This window comes from Protopterus annectens, chromosome 6.part0 (genome assembly GCF_019279795.1).
Source record: "Protopterus annectens isolate FY-2018-M chromosome 6.part0, PAN1.0, whole genome shotgun sequence".
In the NCBI taxonomy this organism is placed as follows: Eukaryota; Metazoa; Chordata; order Ceratodontiformes; family Protopteridae; genus Protopterus; species Protopterus annectens.
Window position 1 is genome coordinate 1,212,712,677 of NC_056737.1, and position 16,358 is coordinate 1,212,729,034.

The window sequence follows — 16,358 nt, forward strand, 5'->3', positions numbered from 1 at the left end:
ATGTGGTGGAAGGAGTCACGGATGTCAGAATGTGCTGCATCCATGATCCTGAGCATCTGTCTGCTGTTGCATTCTGAACATGCCTGTGCATCCATGATGGACCAAAATAGGCACTGAGTGACTCATGATCTAACACCTATGGCAGGTGGTGGATGGGTAGCATTCCTCCTTTGAGCAGCCCTGTCAATCTGCCTGTGTGGGACCTCACCAGCTCTCTGGTTATAGCTAGTGTCTACACTCACTAATGCCATAGTTGCCACACTTTCCTGTTCGATGTCACCATACTCTGACTATCTAATATCTATGGCCGCAGCAGACTGGGTATGTGTGGGCATACTGACTGTGTGTGTGGACAATGGGTGAGGAAGTGGGATGTCAACCCATGGGACAGATTCAGCCCCCAATAATCCCACCTGTGCCTCACTATGGCCACCATCATCATTAGAGTCTGATGAGACACTGACATCAGGTTGTGAAAGGGACACACCCCAACCTCCACGTTCACCTGTGAGGAGGAAGACAAAATAAGTACATTACTACCGGCACTATTATGTATGGTAATCCACACACATACACATATAGGTGAGGAGCTACAACTGCTTTACAAATGCCACATCTTATTTCTGATCCCATGCATAACAAACAAACAGACCACAACAGACACAGACAAGGCAGGCCCTTTATAACATGCACTGCAGCTACTTCCTGTTAATGTTGCCAGTACTATACACCTGTGAGATAAGCAATATGCCAGTGTATGCGATAGACCTACACCTAAAGCAGATTGCACCCATCTTGAGCATACTATGCCGTATCACTGCCTCAGGTATGTACCATCTCCATATTGTGTCTGAACTGGCATCTGTGAGTGATTGCCTCCTGTATAGTAGACTGCATAGACCTTTTCAAAAATAATTCCAAATGTGTTACTGCTCCTGCAAATACACAACTGTGATTACCCATTCAATGCACTTCAGATAACCCCTCCAAAATTGAACATACAAGTATTGTACTCTGGCTAAGCACAACACTTGTGCCTAGGGTAAAATGGCAGCCTTTAACATTCTTATGGTATATATGATCCGTAAAACAACAGTATCACACTTATCAGGTACAGAATCTTGGACTCTAGCAACACCTGATGTACCTATGAAAATGTGAGCGAGAGGTATTGTCAGCAATACAAAATTTGGCATTGTTACAGGGTGATATGTGTATATATCAACATGGACAGTAGCTAATGTGATACTGCCTACATTGCTGACATTCTGAGTATGTGTGCACAACTGTGCATTAAAACCAGCCCCTCCCCCATGCAGATAGACCTTACACCCATGTACTGGTATGCAGAGGCTGCCACAATGACTGATACAGTATTACAGTGATGAACACAGGAGGCTTACCTAGATGGTCCTCTGATGTGGAAGCTGTGGCACCCACCTCCATGATGTATGGGGTGATGGATGCTTGGGAGTTGGTGGTTGATTCCAGGTTTGCCAGGAATTCCTTTGTAGCTGAGAGTGGTTGTTCTGCTGCAGGCCCTTCACCAGTGGCAACATAGTCCCTGGCCACAGTGTAGCCCTTTGCCATGCGACATTGACCATATCTGTTGCTTGGTGTCATACTTGCTCATAGGTTCTGTCCTGTAGCCCTAATTGGTTGACTGCTGTGATGTAGTCAGCCCACAGTGCTGCATGTTGTTCACAATTCTGGTGAGTCTTGGACAGCAGAATGTTGTGGTGCAGGCTGAGGCCATCCAGGATAACATTATTTTCAGCATTTGAAAATGGTGGGTGCCTCCTTCAGTACATCCTTTCTGAAAGACAATAAGCGGGGAACACATCACAGGACCAGGTACATTGATATCAACTATGTACAGACCCTGCCCATCCAAATTGGCCTGCACTATCCACTGCCATTTTCCACATCATACCCTGCAGTCTATCAATACACTATGTATGTGGCTATCACCAACATAGTAGCAATACCATTTATGTCCCTGTGTGCCATGACAGAGTGTTCTGTATATCTCTCCACCCATCAATGCCGTCTACTGTGGTGTGTCTTCTATGGGCAAAGTCCCATTACTATGTCACACAGCCACTGTCAGATACATACACATGTGTTATTACAAGTATATGGGGACAGTCCAACAACATCAGTATGCCACAATGACAGACAGCAATGCAAACCTGCTGTAGTATATCTTCCCTGTAGGTGTCATACTTCCCAGTACATAGATGTTTGCAAAATGTGTATGTGTGCCTGATATATGTTGTCCTTTTAGCACAAACTTGTGGATGGCTAACAAATGTTTGGCCAATAATTGATGGTTGTTCTCAGAATATAGAGAATCTGTCTGTCACATGCCAGAACCATCAGAAAACAGTTATGCTACAGTAATATCTGTTACTCTAGTCATACTCTTACTTTGTGTGACCAATATGTACACTCTGTCACTGAGGATATCCCTCCAGTAATAATGGCTATGACTTGACTTCCTGCTGAAGGGGGTTGCTGGGTATGTTAGCTATAACTCTCAAGTGATGACATACGAATGTTGACAAAACTGTTACCTAGCCAGAGTACACCAGGGACAGTCAGGAACAAGCTTACAATGTCTGAACTAGTCCTGTGTGACATTTGCAGACTGAGAGGAGCCAAATGACAGTACATCATGTGATATGACAGCGGTGTCCACCCTTACTTACTGTCGATATGTCTAACACATAATCCAGAAGAATTCCTACAGGTGCCAACCATTGTAAGAGGGAGTGAGAGGGCCACAGCTGTGATGTAATTCACAGCAGACACAGTTGAGTGACATACCTATATCTATTGGACAGCAGAGTATCACCATGTCATTCCCAGAGATGTACTACAGGCGTACTGTTGTATTCCTATTCTCCATAACTGCATCCTCCCACCTGCATCCCATTATATGGGGACTTGTATTACATACCTGGTAGACTGATGTAATCCTGTTGTGAACATATCCTCAAGAAAAATGCTTGGTAAATCGCAGTCTGTCTTAGTAAAGCAAGTTACAGACCTGTTTCCCATAGGCAGCTGCTTGTCTTTTGTAGGTAATGCTCATAAACAGGAAATTGCCTGTGCAGCAATCTGTGGCTCAGACTTGCTAACAGCATCCAGAATAGTTGGGTTGCACTTTCACTAGCCAATGACATGACACCACAGTGCAATATTTAAGGCCTTCATATAGGCCTTGGCCCCTTTCATAGTCCTTGAGATGGACACTACTGAGGTGTAGAGACTATAGCATTGCAGAGGATAGGTACAAATACTGTCCACTCTTGAGATTTATGAGCTAAGCCGACAGTTTTGCATCCTATGTTTGGCTGTTGTCAAATGACATTGCTATTATCTGGCAGTTCAGTGTTAAACATTGTGGGTTAAGGTCAATAAGGGGGAAGGGATGCTGCTGCAGTAGCTCCTGGTCTATCAACTGACTATGTTTGTAGGGCTGAACTGTGAAACATGTCCCTGCCACTCAACCTTTGCCCCCCCCAACCACCCTGTATGTATGGGTGTTGTCTGGATCCCTTGTTCTAGGGAGTTGTGTGGTATGGTTGATCTGTAGCAGGTAGCTTAACATACAGCTGCTGCTGCAGCCTTTGACACATAAGATGAACTGTGAATATTTTGGAGGACAGCAAGCTGTATGTGTCACTGAGGGGGGGTAGTGTAAGCTCTGTCGTTATAGCAGAGCCAGGGTAAGGGTACCCATAACAGTCCAGTTGAGACATGTACGTAAGGTACATATGTTATGTAACAGTGCCAAACAGAGAGTACTAGGTGACATATAGGTATGCTATGCCAATATGTGCAGTGTGTCCATATCTACAGGCCTTTGACTTGCAAACATGGGTAGCAGTTAATTCAGTAGCAGCAACCTGTTTTGGTTAAAATTGCATGACTCAGTCATTATTTGCTGTATTCACAAGAATGTAAGTGAAGTGCAACACACCAGATTCAAACCCAGGACTGTGGGTGGCAAAATGTACTGCATGCAAGGAATTTAACAGACTGAGCGAATGTATCAGTGCTACAGTAGGTGCATTTGCAAGATATAGGTTCATAGGTTCATAGGTTTATACTAGGCTATCTGCCCTAAGGCATTTATAAGCCTAGCCCAAATTATATGAAAAAATACTGTGCCCATTAGTTTGTTGTGCCTCTGTCCAGCAGTGACACAGAGATGATTCAGTGTAAACCTGATCTCCCATCCACAGGTCTAGATTTCTCTTGAACAGAGTCAGCGAGGTGCTCTGCCTCACATGGACCGATTTTATTCCACAGCATAGGAGTCTCTGAGTGATAAATCTATCCCTCCAGCACGTCCTATTTATATCCGTGCTAAGGTTTAAGTTGCTTGCTCTAGTGGTTTTGGTGGATTTGGATTTTTTGAGGTGGAGCATGTCCATTAATTCCAGGTTGGACATGGCCTTGTATGTCAGGCACATGTCACCTCTGAGCAGACGGTATGCGACTGAATAGAGCTGGAGTTTCTTCAATCTTGCAGCATATGACAGATTTTGGAGTCCCTTTATCCTTTTGGTGAGGAACTTTTGGGGTCCCTCCAATTGCTGCAGATGTCGGGTGAGATACATCCTGAATGGGGCATTGTACTATCATTGGTCTGATAAGTGAAGAGTACAGGGAACAATGACCTCACTAGATCTGGATGTGAATCCCTTGATGATCAGGTGGGCAATGTAGAAGGTCTTTCTAACCACTTTAAGAAAGGCCACTGTCAACCTGGGTCCCCAGGTCCCTGATAACCTCTTCTGTGCTTAGTGGATTGCCACCTATATGGTAGCTTGGGGTTACCTTGTTTTTCCTGAAGGGTATGACTATACATTTTTGGCGTTTAACTTCAGGCCATGGCTCTGGCACCAGCTATCTGTTTCCGTGAGTCCCTTCTGAAGGATATCCGTGTCCGATGCACTTTCCACTATGGCGCAGTTTGCAGTCGTCTGCAAACTTTGTCAGCCAAAGTCCTCCCATGTTGGCCTGTACTTCTGAGAAGTAGATGCCAAACAATAAGGACCGAGCCCTGTGGGACACCACTTGTGACCGGCTTGGAGACTGACACAGCGCCAGCAACTATAACCCTGTGGGTTCTGTCCTTAAGCCAGTTTGCAACCCATCTTGTGACATATGGGTTTACATTTAAGCTGGTAAGTTTTTCTACAATACAAGGTCAAGGTAGGCTGTATGGACCTCATCAATGGCCTTGGTGACTGTTTCGAAGAAGTCATCCAAGTTCAAAAGGCATGATCTTCCCTTGACAAAGCCAAACTGGGTCGGGTCCAATGTCTGCAAGTCCCCTATATCTTTGTTTATGAGCTCCATTATGATCCTCTCCATAGCTTTGCAGACTAGACTTGTTAAGCTTATGGGGCGGTAATTACCAGTGTGCATGCATACAGTCTGTGACACAGGATTTACGTTAGCATGTATTTTGTGAAAGGCATGAAGTGGGACACTCAAATGTCTGTCATGATTTTCTAATTTCAATCTTTAATGATGTGCCAGTATTTTACCAGACAGATATGTTTTTGTGAAATTGTGCGATATGTAGGGGGAAAAACTTTGAACATTCTGCAGCAGTGTGTACAGTTGACAGGTATATCTGTTATCTCAGGCCTCAAGTACATCCATTTTTATTTATATGGGTGTGTACTGGTGTAGTGTCTGCATCACAGTTGCAAGTACACTCCCATCATTCCCATTATTTGTACTTGCAGTTAGTCAGTGGTAATCGGTATATGTTGCTGGACACATGTTTTAATTCAGAGCTGAGTGACCGAGTGGACTAATGCACTGTACTGTAGTAGAGAGGGGTCTGGGCTCAAGACATGGCAGGAAAATATTATTCTGCAGAAGTACCTACCTGTGCCTAACACTGTGAGAAACACATCAGATGATTAAGGCAATTTTAAGCAGTGTTAAGCAGGTTTGCTCCGCTTAAACCTGCACTAAATTTAAAAAAAGAAAAGGGGGCGATAGGAAACTGGGGAAATGGGGGCAAGCATTGGGAAAAACATCCTGAAAGGCAGGTAGGGTTGTGCAGGAAGGGTGTAGGAAAGGATCATATCATAGCTTTCCATTTCTTGTACAGCAACAGCTGAGCAGGTTTTACAGAATTTGGAATTTGGAGCCTCATACCTCATAGAGAAGGCTGGGGCAACATAAATGTGTTGATTAAGTAATGTAATAATTAGTCATGTCCAGTGGACATGTGCAAAATGGAGAGCTATGTATGGGAAGATACGTTTTTTATGGGACAGGGGCATTTTTTTTAAGAAGAGAGGAATGTTGGGGAAGGGATATAGGTATATGTGAGGAGGTAGGTTGGGTAGGGGAGGCTGCATTTTCAGACAGACAAGACAGCATACAGGAGTGGTGTGTGACACATGAACAACTTGAATGTGGAGGGTGTTGTGAAATTAGAGGTGCGTGTGCCTCCAGGCAGCAGCAGCATGATTGAGATCCCCACCCATGGGCAGTTAACACTGCTTCTTCAGTGCTCCAAAGGTGGCAGTGCTGGAGGCTGGGTGCTGATACTCTCAGGCCCCACCAGGTTGTCGAGTCTGACCTCAATCTGGCACAGGCATTGTTCATAACTCCTAGGGACAATCCTGTCCACCATGGGCAGTAGTTGTTCCTGGGTGACAACCCCCCTCAGCCCCCACTCCTGGAGGGGATGGACCCCATCACCTGAGGCATATCCACCCGAAGGTGGTGCAGGGCCAGCAGAGGGGGCTCTACTGGCTTGGGTCCCAGACAGGCTGGTACCCAGTGGCACAGCCTGCTGAGGTAGGGTAGACAGATCACCAGGAATCTGTCTACCCAAACATGCTGTAGGTATGGAAGTAGAGCAATAAACATAGGTGCGTTATGAAGAAAACCATTGGTAGCAATAATGGCATGCCAAAACATTGTACATAACCCCATTACAGTTAAATGCATATTATGTGAAACACAACAATAACTAACAGAACAGTCACATGTTCATAGGTAGGTACTAGGCTATCAGCCCTAGGGCCTATACAAGCCTAACCAAAAAGGTACCCTGGCTTTCACCACCCAAGAAAAATATTTTCCTGTATTCCTGCCAAGCAGCACAACAGAGATGATCAATGGGGTAAATTTTCTATTTCCTATCCAATCATCAAGATTTTTCTTGAAGAGTGCTAATGAGGAGATTTGTTTCATATAGATATGTAGTTTCTCCAGAGTATGTGAAGTCTCTGGGACAGGAATCTATCCCTCCAGCATGTTCTGTTTATTGTGGTGACAAGGTTTAGGTCCCTAGAGCATGTAGCTTGGAGGGCCTGGGCTTTCTTTAAGAGGAGCATGTCCAACAGCTCTGGGTTTGACATAGCTTTGTATGTTAGCAGAGATCGCCTCTGCGTAGGCGATATGTGACCGAGTAAAGCTGGTGTTTTTTGAGACGGTCTGCGTAGGGCATCTGTTTGAGGACAGTAATCCTCATTGTGAGGTATTCTGTGGCCTTTCCAGTTGTTGTAGATGTCTTGTGAGGTATATACCAAAAAGGGCACTGTACTCTATAATGGGTCTAATGAGTGATGAGTAGAGGGGAACAATGACCTCTTTTTTTTCCCTGGATGAGAAACCTTTTGTGATGACGTGTGCCATGAAGAAGGATTTCCTGACTACTGTGGCGATGTGATTATCAAAGGAGAGACTACTGTCCACCTGTGTCTCAAGGTGTGTTATCACACTTTTGGTGTTAAGTAGACTACCACCTATGTGGTAGCTCATGGGTACAGAGTTTTTACCAAAGGGGATGACAATGCATTTTTTGGCATTGAGCTTGAGGCCATGGCTTTGACACCAGGCATCTGTCTCAGTGAGGCCCTTTTGTAGGATGTCCACATTGTTAGGAGTTTCAATTATGGCTCATAGTTTGCAGTCACCTGCAAACTTTGTTAGCCAAAGACCTTCTGTGTTAGCCTGTACTTCAGAAAAGTAGATACCAAACAGGAGAGGACAGAGGATGGAACTCTGTGGTACTCCACTTGTCACTGGTCTGAAGTCGGATTTGGAATCTGCTACTTTCACAGTGTGGGTTCTGTCAGTGAGCCAGTTGGCAACCCATCTTGTGACATAGGGATTTATACCTAGTTTAGTGAGTTTATCTATAATTGCAGAGTGGGGGATGGTGTCAAAACCTTGGCGAGATCTAGATAGGCTGTGTGAACCATCTTACCCTCATCTACGGGTTTGGTGGCTGCTTCAAAGAAGTCTATCAGGTTTAGGAGACATGATCTGCCTTTTACAAACCCAAACTGGGTGGGGTTCAGAGTTTGGAGATTACCAATGTCTTTGTTTATAAGTTCCATGATGATACGTTTGATGATACGTTTCATGGCCTTGCAGACCAGGCTCATTAGGCTAATGGGGCGGTAGTTCCCGGGGTCCATGGTGACTCCCCCTTTGTGGAGTGGGATAACCATTGCTGTGTGCCATTCAGTGGGCACAAAGCCTGAGGTGAGGCTATGATTGAACATGGTGCTTAGGTGGGGTGCCAGTTCATTAAGTAGTTCATGTAGAATGCAGCCTGGGATGTTGTCAAGTCCCATGGATGCTGTGTTCTTGGCTTTGGAAATTGTGGTTTTTACCTGTGCAGCCATGATTACAGGAACTTTGCATTCTTCCATTATATATGGACCCTTTAGGGTGTGAGAGGGGAGTGAAGTTAGCACTGAACCTATCTGCCAAGATGTTGGCAATATCAGTTGGTTCTGTATATTTAGTGCCATTGTGCTGTAACTCAGAGCAGATCAGTCAGTATATTAATAGCATGAAGTAACAGTTACAGTATAAGGCCAACAGAATAGGTAATTCAGCAAGATATGTTAATATGCAACCATAGTAGTACATAACATTAATAAAACACATGCGCAGAATACAGTTTTTGGAACAACATATGTTAACAGTAAACCATAACCAATATATAATAATAATAAATATGTAAAGATAAAGGGTGGGAAGAGAGAGAAATGCAGTCCATTAATACCATCATGGACTACATTTTGTTGACAACAGTAATGCTATCTACTCTACAGATCTGTCCTTTCTTTATGTATAAATCTGCCCTATAGTTGCTGTAGCACCTACATACCTCTCAAGCTATCTGCATGGGACACTATGGGCCAAGCAGTAACACCTGCAGGTACACGACTACAAAGACCACTTGCACATTACTTGTCCCTATATAACTACCAAGGAGTACTGTGGGTGATGTACTAGTAATCTGATATTGACATATGAATCATGTCAATGATACATCTGTGACAGAGGGATTACACAACAGCAATTACATTCTGTGACAGTGTGACACTTGAGAGACATGCATGTTTACAGTGCAGAGAGTAAGCAACTAGCATGCCGTGCTTGGAAGGCATGGGGATCATACCTAATATCACTGACTGCAGGGGACATATACATCACATGCAATAACTGACTGCATCAACCTCCAGGAATACAGCCATACCTTCATTACACATTTTATTTATTTTATCTTATTGTAGTTTGTTATTATCGAACCTGTTGCCTTTATTGTGTGGATAAATAGCACATTCATGAGAATAATTTCAACAGTGTATGACAGCTGAACAAACAAGTATTTACACATACTAAGAGCTACCTCACGAATTTACCAGTAGTCCCTGTGGAGAGAATATCTGTCAGCATAACATACGTAATTCAGTAATAGTTATTAGTACATGGAACTGGATTTGAACCTTGGTCTGTCTCTAAAAAAATGTACTTTGCGCACAGCATTTAACAAACTAAGCTGCTGAGTCACTTTTGATGCCTGACTGACTGATTTTGTCCTAGAGCTAACCTTGAAACAAAATATGACCTGCTACTAATACTACAGTGTTATAATACAGTGCAGTGACAGTTGGACACAGCTGCAGGAAATGCAATCATGGCAAAGATACGAGGTAACCTATACATTACTAAATAAACTGCAGGTGTACACAATATATTGTTACTGGGTTGAAATATAAGCTGTCATTCCACACGTATTGCACAACAGTTCACTACAGATGCATTCATGCATTTACTGGTATACGTTTCAGTTTTTATTGAGCAACAGTTAATGTAATGCAGTTGTTGCAATACAGCTGGCATTCCACAGTTATTCTGATAGAATGTTTATTTCATGCAATTAATCAAGGTTAATGCTTTACTCTTTCCTATTTATTGAAGTACATTTGGCAGTAGTCACTTATTGCAGTCCAGGTTTATGACCACATTCATTACAATACAATGAACACTGTTTATATACCTAATGGAAGTTAATGCTGTACTCTTTCTTGCTTATATGACTATAGATTGGAAGATACATCTGTACTCACCACACACATGGTGCAACCTGGCCAGCTGTACTGCTTGCGCCTCGACATTGCAAGCTCTCACCTCTGCAGCTGTTGGGAGAGAAGCACACCATTATGCATATCAGTTTAGCAGACATTCAAGGTTAAATATTGGTGAAATTCAGGTAAACAGAATTACACACTTGTGGAACACTGTAAGCCCAGATTTTGTGGACCCATATGTCCAAGACAGCCCCTTTCCTTCTTTTCAGGTCATGGTGGTGGTAATGACACTGCTCACCTGTGTGGGGGATACCAGTTACACAAGTGAGGTCCCTTGCCAGCTGGTCCCAGGCCTCTGCTTTGTACTCCAAGCCCTACAAACCACCCTGCATGAGCTGGTCTGCATGTTTTTTAACTAGGATCCAACCATGACCCTGGACTCCTCAGTGCTCCACCACTGCACCCAAAAGTGTGTACCCTCTCCAACACCTGCCGCAGTGTCCTCTCAGGTTAAACTCCAATGGATTCTGCAGTATTCCCGCCTATTGCACTTAATATACCATGTTTTCTCACACTTTAAAGCCATTGGACAATTTTTAAAAATGTGGTGAATCACTTAGCACCCCGCAAACCAGTTGGCTTAGCAAGGCTTAGTGGAGCTTAGCTGAATGCAGTACATTAGAATTTAAAAATAATTGGCATAATTTGTAATTGGAAAATAAATGCTTAACAAGTCTTTTGTGTACTCAAGCCCTGCACCTACTGCACATAAGGCTGTCACTCTATTCATTTGACTACATGGATGTGTGGAATGCTGCTATACTTTTACATATATCTCTCATGTATGTTTAAGCACTGCTGAGCACTGTGCCATGCTGTGCAAACCCACTCAGCTATGCTTAAACTTGGCCTTTGGATTCATAATTAAATGTATCTGGTTTCTATTTTTAGATGTCTGGCACATGTCCATTGCTGCATTTATTGCTGTGCCATGCAAACATAAAAAAAAATAAAAAATAAAAAAAATGTAAACCCTATCCATATATTGATTTACTGCACTTTGACAGTGCAGGGTGTGTCTTGCTCATCTTCAGACACAGTAACACACTGCCTACATTAATTTAATGGGTCTTCCTCAGTAACATGCCTTCATTAATATGCATGGCACTCTACTAAGGGGGAACCACGTACACAGCCACGGTATTTGTGCAGGCTGTAGACTATGCCTCTATGGATTTTATTAAATCTAGAGGCATGTGTTTGCAAAATTTTATTAAACAAATTAAAAGATGCATAGCAAGTGCAAGATGACATCTACAACTAAAAAAATTTCAATAATTTATAAACAACAAATAACAGGAAACAAACACAACAGACCAACATTCAGCATGCATGAACAGTATATCAGCAGAAATAACTGAAATGATTTCCATATAACTAGAAGATAAATAGATAACTGTGAGCGTAGACAAGCAAATTACCCCAGCAGTGATAAGCAAACAGTCACTGTCAAGAACTAATCTTACACTGTAATAGGATTTCAAAAGCAGACCAACATAATGTGGAAGAAATGCATTGAAGGCCAATAAAAGCTTTTCCAGTGTAGCTAGTAGACAGACGTGACCATGCTGGAGACTTCACTTCTGAAGGATCTGTGTAAACAAACTGTTTCCTTAAAGATGTTTAGGTGATTTCTACTGAGACATGAGGAAGGCCTTATCTCTACAGACAACTGGAAGTGCCACACTATGAGATTTAGTCCCCAACACATCACGCTAATGTAGTGAACTCCAAAAAAAAATAAAATTGCAGTACATGATAGCAAACGTATCAACCTATTAGCCAGAAGTTGAGTTGAGCTCTCATATAACTTTGCCACTGGTCCACATGACCGTAAGTTATCTCTAAGAGTATTATTCACTTTACCACATTGTATAGAAGTATTGTTGTTAATAAAACATTTTTGAAGCTATATCTGGGGTAGAAGAACCCTTACACACAAAGAGAATATTTTTTTTTCATTAACATATAGCAGCCCATTTGCCATAAAGACAGTTTTAATGACATGAGATTGTATAATTAGAAAGTTGTCATCACAGAAATGAGACTAAAACTGAATGTATTCTTTGCCGGTTTTTATTTTTTTTGATGGGCAGTAGTACATACATGAAGCCTTAACTGTCATGATAAAAAACAGCCAATCTCTAGTGATTTATTACAGTGTGCCTAGCAGCGAGTTTGAGGGTTTGGAAGGAAAGGGAAAAGAAAAGGTTAACTCAAACTGCATGAATACAGACTGCATAGCATCATGGGATTAACTCGAACTGCATGAATACAGACTGCATAGGATCATGGAATTAACTCAAACTGCACGAATACAGACTGCATAGGATCATGGGATTAACTCAAACTGCATGAATACAGACTGCATAGGATCATGGAATTAACTCAAACTGCACAAATACAGACTGCATAGGATCATGGGATTAACTCAAACTGCATGAATACAGACTGCATAGGATCATGGGATTAGCTCAAACTGCACAACTACAGACTGCATAGCATCATGGGATTAACTCAAACTGCATGAATACAGACTGCATAGCATCATGGGATTAACTCAAACTGCATGAATACAGACTGCATAGCATCATGCAGACTGCATAGGATCATGGGATTAACTCAACCTGCATGAATACAGACTGCATAAAATCATGGGATTAACTCAAACTGCACGAATACAGACTGCATAGCATCATGGGATTAACTCAAACTGCATGAATACAGACTGCATAGCATCATGGGATTAACTCAAACTGCATGAATACAGACTGCATAGCATCATGGGATTAACTCAAACTGCATGAATACAGACTGCATAGCATCATGAGATTAACTCAGACTGCACGAATACAGACTGCATAGAATCATGGGATTAACTCAAACTGCACAAATACAGACTGCATAGCATCATGGGATTATAGGGGGTTACTAAGCTAATGGCCCTAGGGCCCTTACAAGCCTAGCCAGGTTCTACCCTTATTTCCACAATCAGCTCCTATTGCCCCTGTCCAAGAGGGACAAAGGTGGAGCCCAGGGTGAATTTATGGTTTCCCATCCAATCTTCCAGATTGCATTTGAAGAGGGCCAATGAGGTGCTCTGGTTGATATGAAGTGGGAGTCTGTTCCAAAGGTGTGGTAACCTCTGGGAGACAATTCTGTCCCTCCAGCAGGTTCTATTAATGTCACATACCAGGTTCCGCCTTTAGAGCAAATAACCCATGTACCATTTGACTTGCAGATAGGAAGCATTTCCATTAAAGCAGAATCAAAGATTGCCTTGTATGCAATGTACAGATCACCTTTGTATGAAACAGAATAAAGTGACAGTGATTTCAGATGACCCATATAGAACAAATGCTGAAGACCCCGAATTTTCCTTATGAAAAATCTTTGTGGTCTCTCCAATTGCTGCAGGTGCTTGGAAAAGTACATACCAAAAGGGGTGTTGCACTCAATTATTGGCCTGATGAGGGAGAAGCACAGGGAGGTTATAAATTCTTTTTTCTGGTGGCAATGCCCTTACTTATGAGATGAGCAATATAGAATATCCTTCTTACCACTGTGGAAACATGATGATTAAAGGTAAGGTTGCTGTCATCATGTGTGCCCAGGTCTCTCACCACTGAGTATGCACTTAAAGTGCTGCTGTTGCTGTGGTACTTTGCAGGAACATTGCTGTTACTGAAAGGGATGATAATACATTTTTTGCATTGAGTTTAAGGCCATGACTTTGGCACCAATCATTTGTTTGTGGGAGACCCTCTTGTAGGATGTTGACATCGCTTAGAGATTCTATGGCCGCTCCCAGTTTGCAGTCATCAGCAAACATTGTCACCCATAGACCTTTAATTTTAGCTTGTACTTCAGAGAAATAGATTCCAAACAGTAGAGGTCCCAGGACTGATCCCTGTGGAACACCACTGGTTACAGGTCGGCTGTTGGAAGTGTATTCCCTTATTTTGACTACATGGTTTCTATCCTATCAGTGAACCAGTTAGCGACCCATCTAATGATATAACGGTTGATACATAGCTGGGTGAATTTGTCAGTCTTGCCTGAGTGGGGGTAGTGTCAAAAATCTTGGCTAAGTCTAGGTGGGCTGTATGCACAGATTTCTCCTCATGCAGGACCTTGGTGACTGTCTTGAAGAAGTCCACCAGGTTTAACAGGCATGATCTCCCTTTGGCAAATCCAACTTGAGTAGGTTCAAGTGTTTGGAGATTACCTATATCTTTGTTCATATGGTCCATGATGACTCACTCTATGGACTTGCAGATAAGGCTAGTCAGGCTAAAAGGTCTATAGTCACTGGGGTCAGTGGAAGCATCACCTTAGTGCAATGGGATTTTGCATTCAACTGGGGATGAAGTCAGTGCTTAGACCATGATTGAAAAGAGCATCCAATGGTGTTGCTAAGTCTTGTCTGAGGCCATGTAGGATGCAGGCTTGGATGTTATCCAGTCCCATAGCTGCTGTGTTTTTGACCTTAGAGAGGGTGTTTATGACCTGCTATTTAGGGATACAAGGGACAGATGGTAGGGGTGTCATGGGGTAAATGTCAGTTAACAGTTTAATACAAAATTCAACTGGAACCAACAGAAAAAATATAATCCAGGCAACGGTCCAACCACAGCTCTCTTGTTTTATTATATAAAAACCAGCAAGTTGTTAAGCGCTTTCATCCAGGTACACATGGACTTCATCAGAACAACATTACTGTGCTCTCACTTACATTTTATACATAATGTTCCCGCCTAAAACCCCAATTAAGACATCAATTATTCAATTAAAAATAAAAATGTAGGAGTTTAAAAAGCACTGAATCAAAGTGCTTAAAGGTGTACATTTCATATAGTTAAAACATTTCTTCATAAAGTTGAAAAACTTCCATACATACTTATACATCTCTTTTTCAAATATAAGTTGTCTGCCAAATGAAAATTTCATACTGGAGATGAACATGTTGACTTGGTCTAAATCTAACAATATAAATATAATTTACTATCTCAAACATTCATATTTGTATTAACTAATGGGCTAATATAGTACAATGAAATATGGCTTGCATTTTTGAAGCTGGTTAATCAATATAGCTAATAATTAATAAAACATGTAGTATAAATGTATTATAAAGCTAGTACAATACATAACTATAGATCAAATCCTATGTAAATGTATATACTCACAAAAATACCTCACTAATGAAGATGTGAGAATATGACACATCGTATGGCTTTGCCCTTTGGCCTTAAGTTATACAAAAGTTATACAATAATTATGCAATAATTATGCAGTAGTTATACAGTAGTTATTACCTACTGTCTTAACAAAGGCTTTGTAGGTATTACTTCATTAAGACCTGGTGGTACCGCAGCATTCAGTCTGATCTGCCACTTGACCTCTTTGTCACTCACTAAAGCCTTTATATTTCCCCCTCGAGGATTAGGTTTCACTATTTCAAGAATTGCAAACTTAAACCCTGTGCAACTGTTATTATTCATAAGATGCCTTGATAGAGCATTATTAGGATCTTGCTTTTTTATGCAGTATAGATGATCGTATATTCTATTTTTAAAGTGCCTATCAGTTTTCCCTACATAGTAATTCATGCAGGTGTTGCACAGGGCTAAGTATATAACATGTTGGCTCAAGCAATTACCATTACAAAACCTAATTTTGGTTTTAACATTATTATGGAGTATAATTGAGTCCTCTTCAAAAATAAAACTACAGTAGTTACAATTGCCACATTTTCTGGTACCAATCTTTTTATAATTGGTACTGTTATTGGAATTATAATTAAGTTCTAAAATTCTCTTTATATTATTTCCTGTTTTATACACAAAACTAGGAAGAGTTGGTATTTTATCTTTAATACTACTGTCACTTGTTAAGATGTTCCAGTTTGATTTA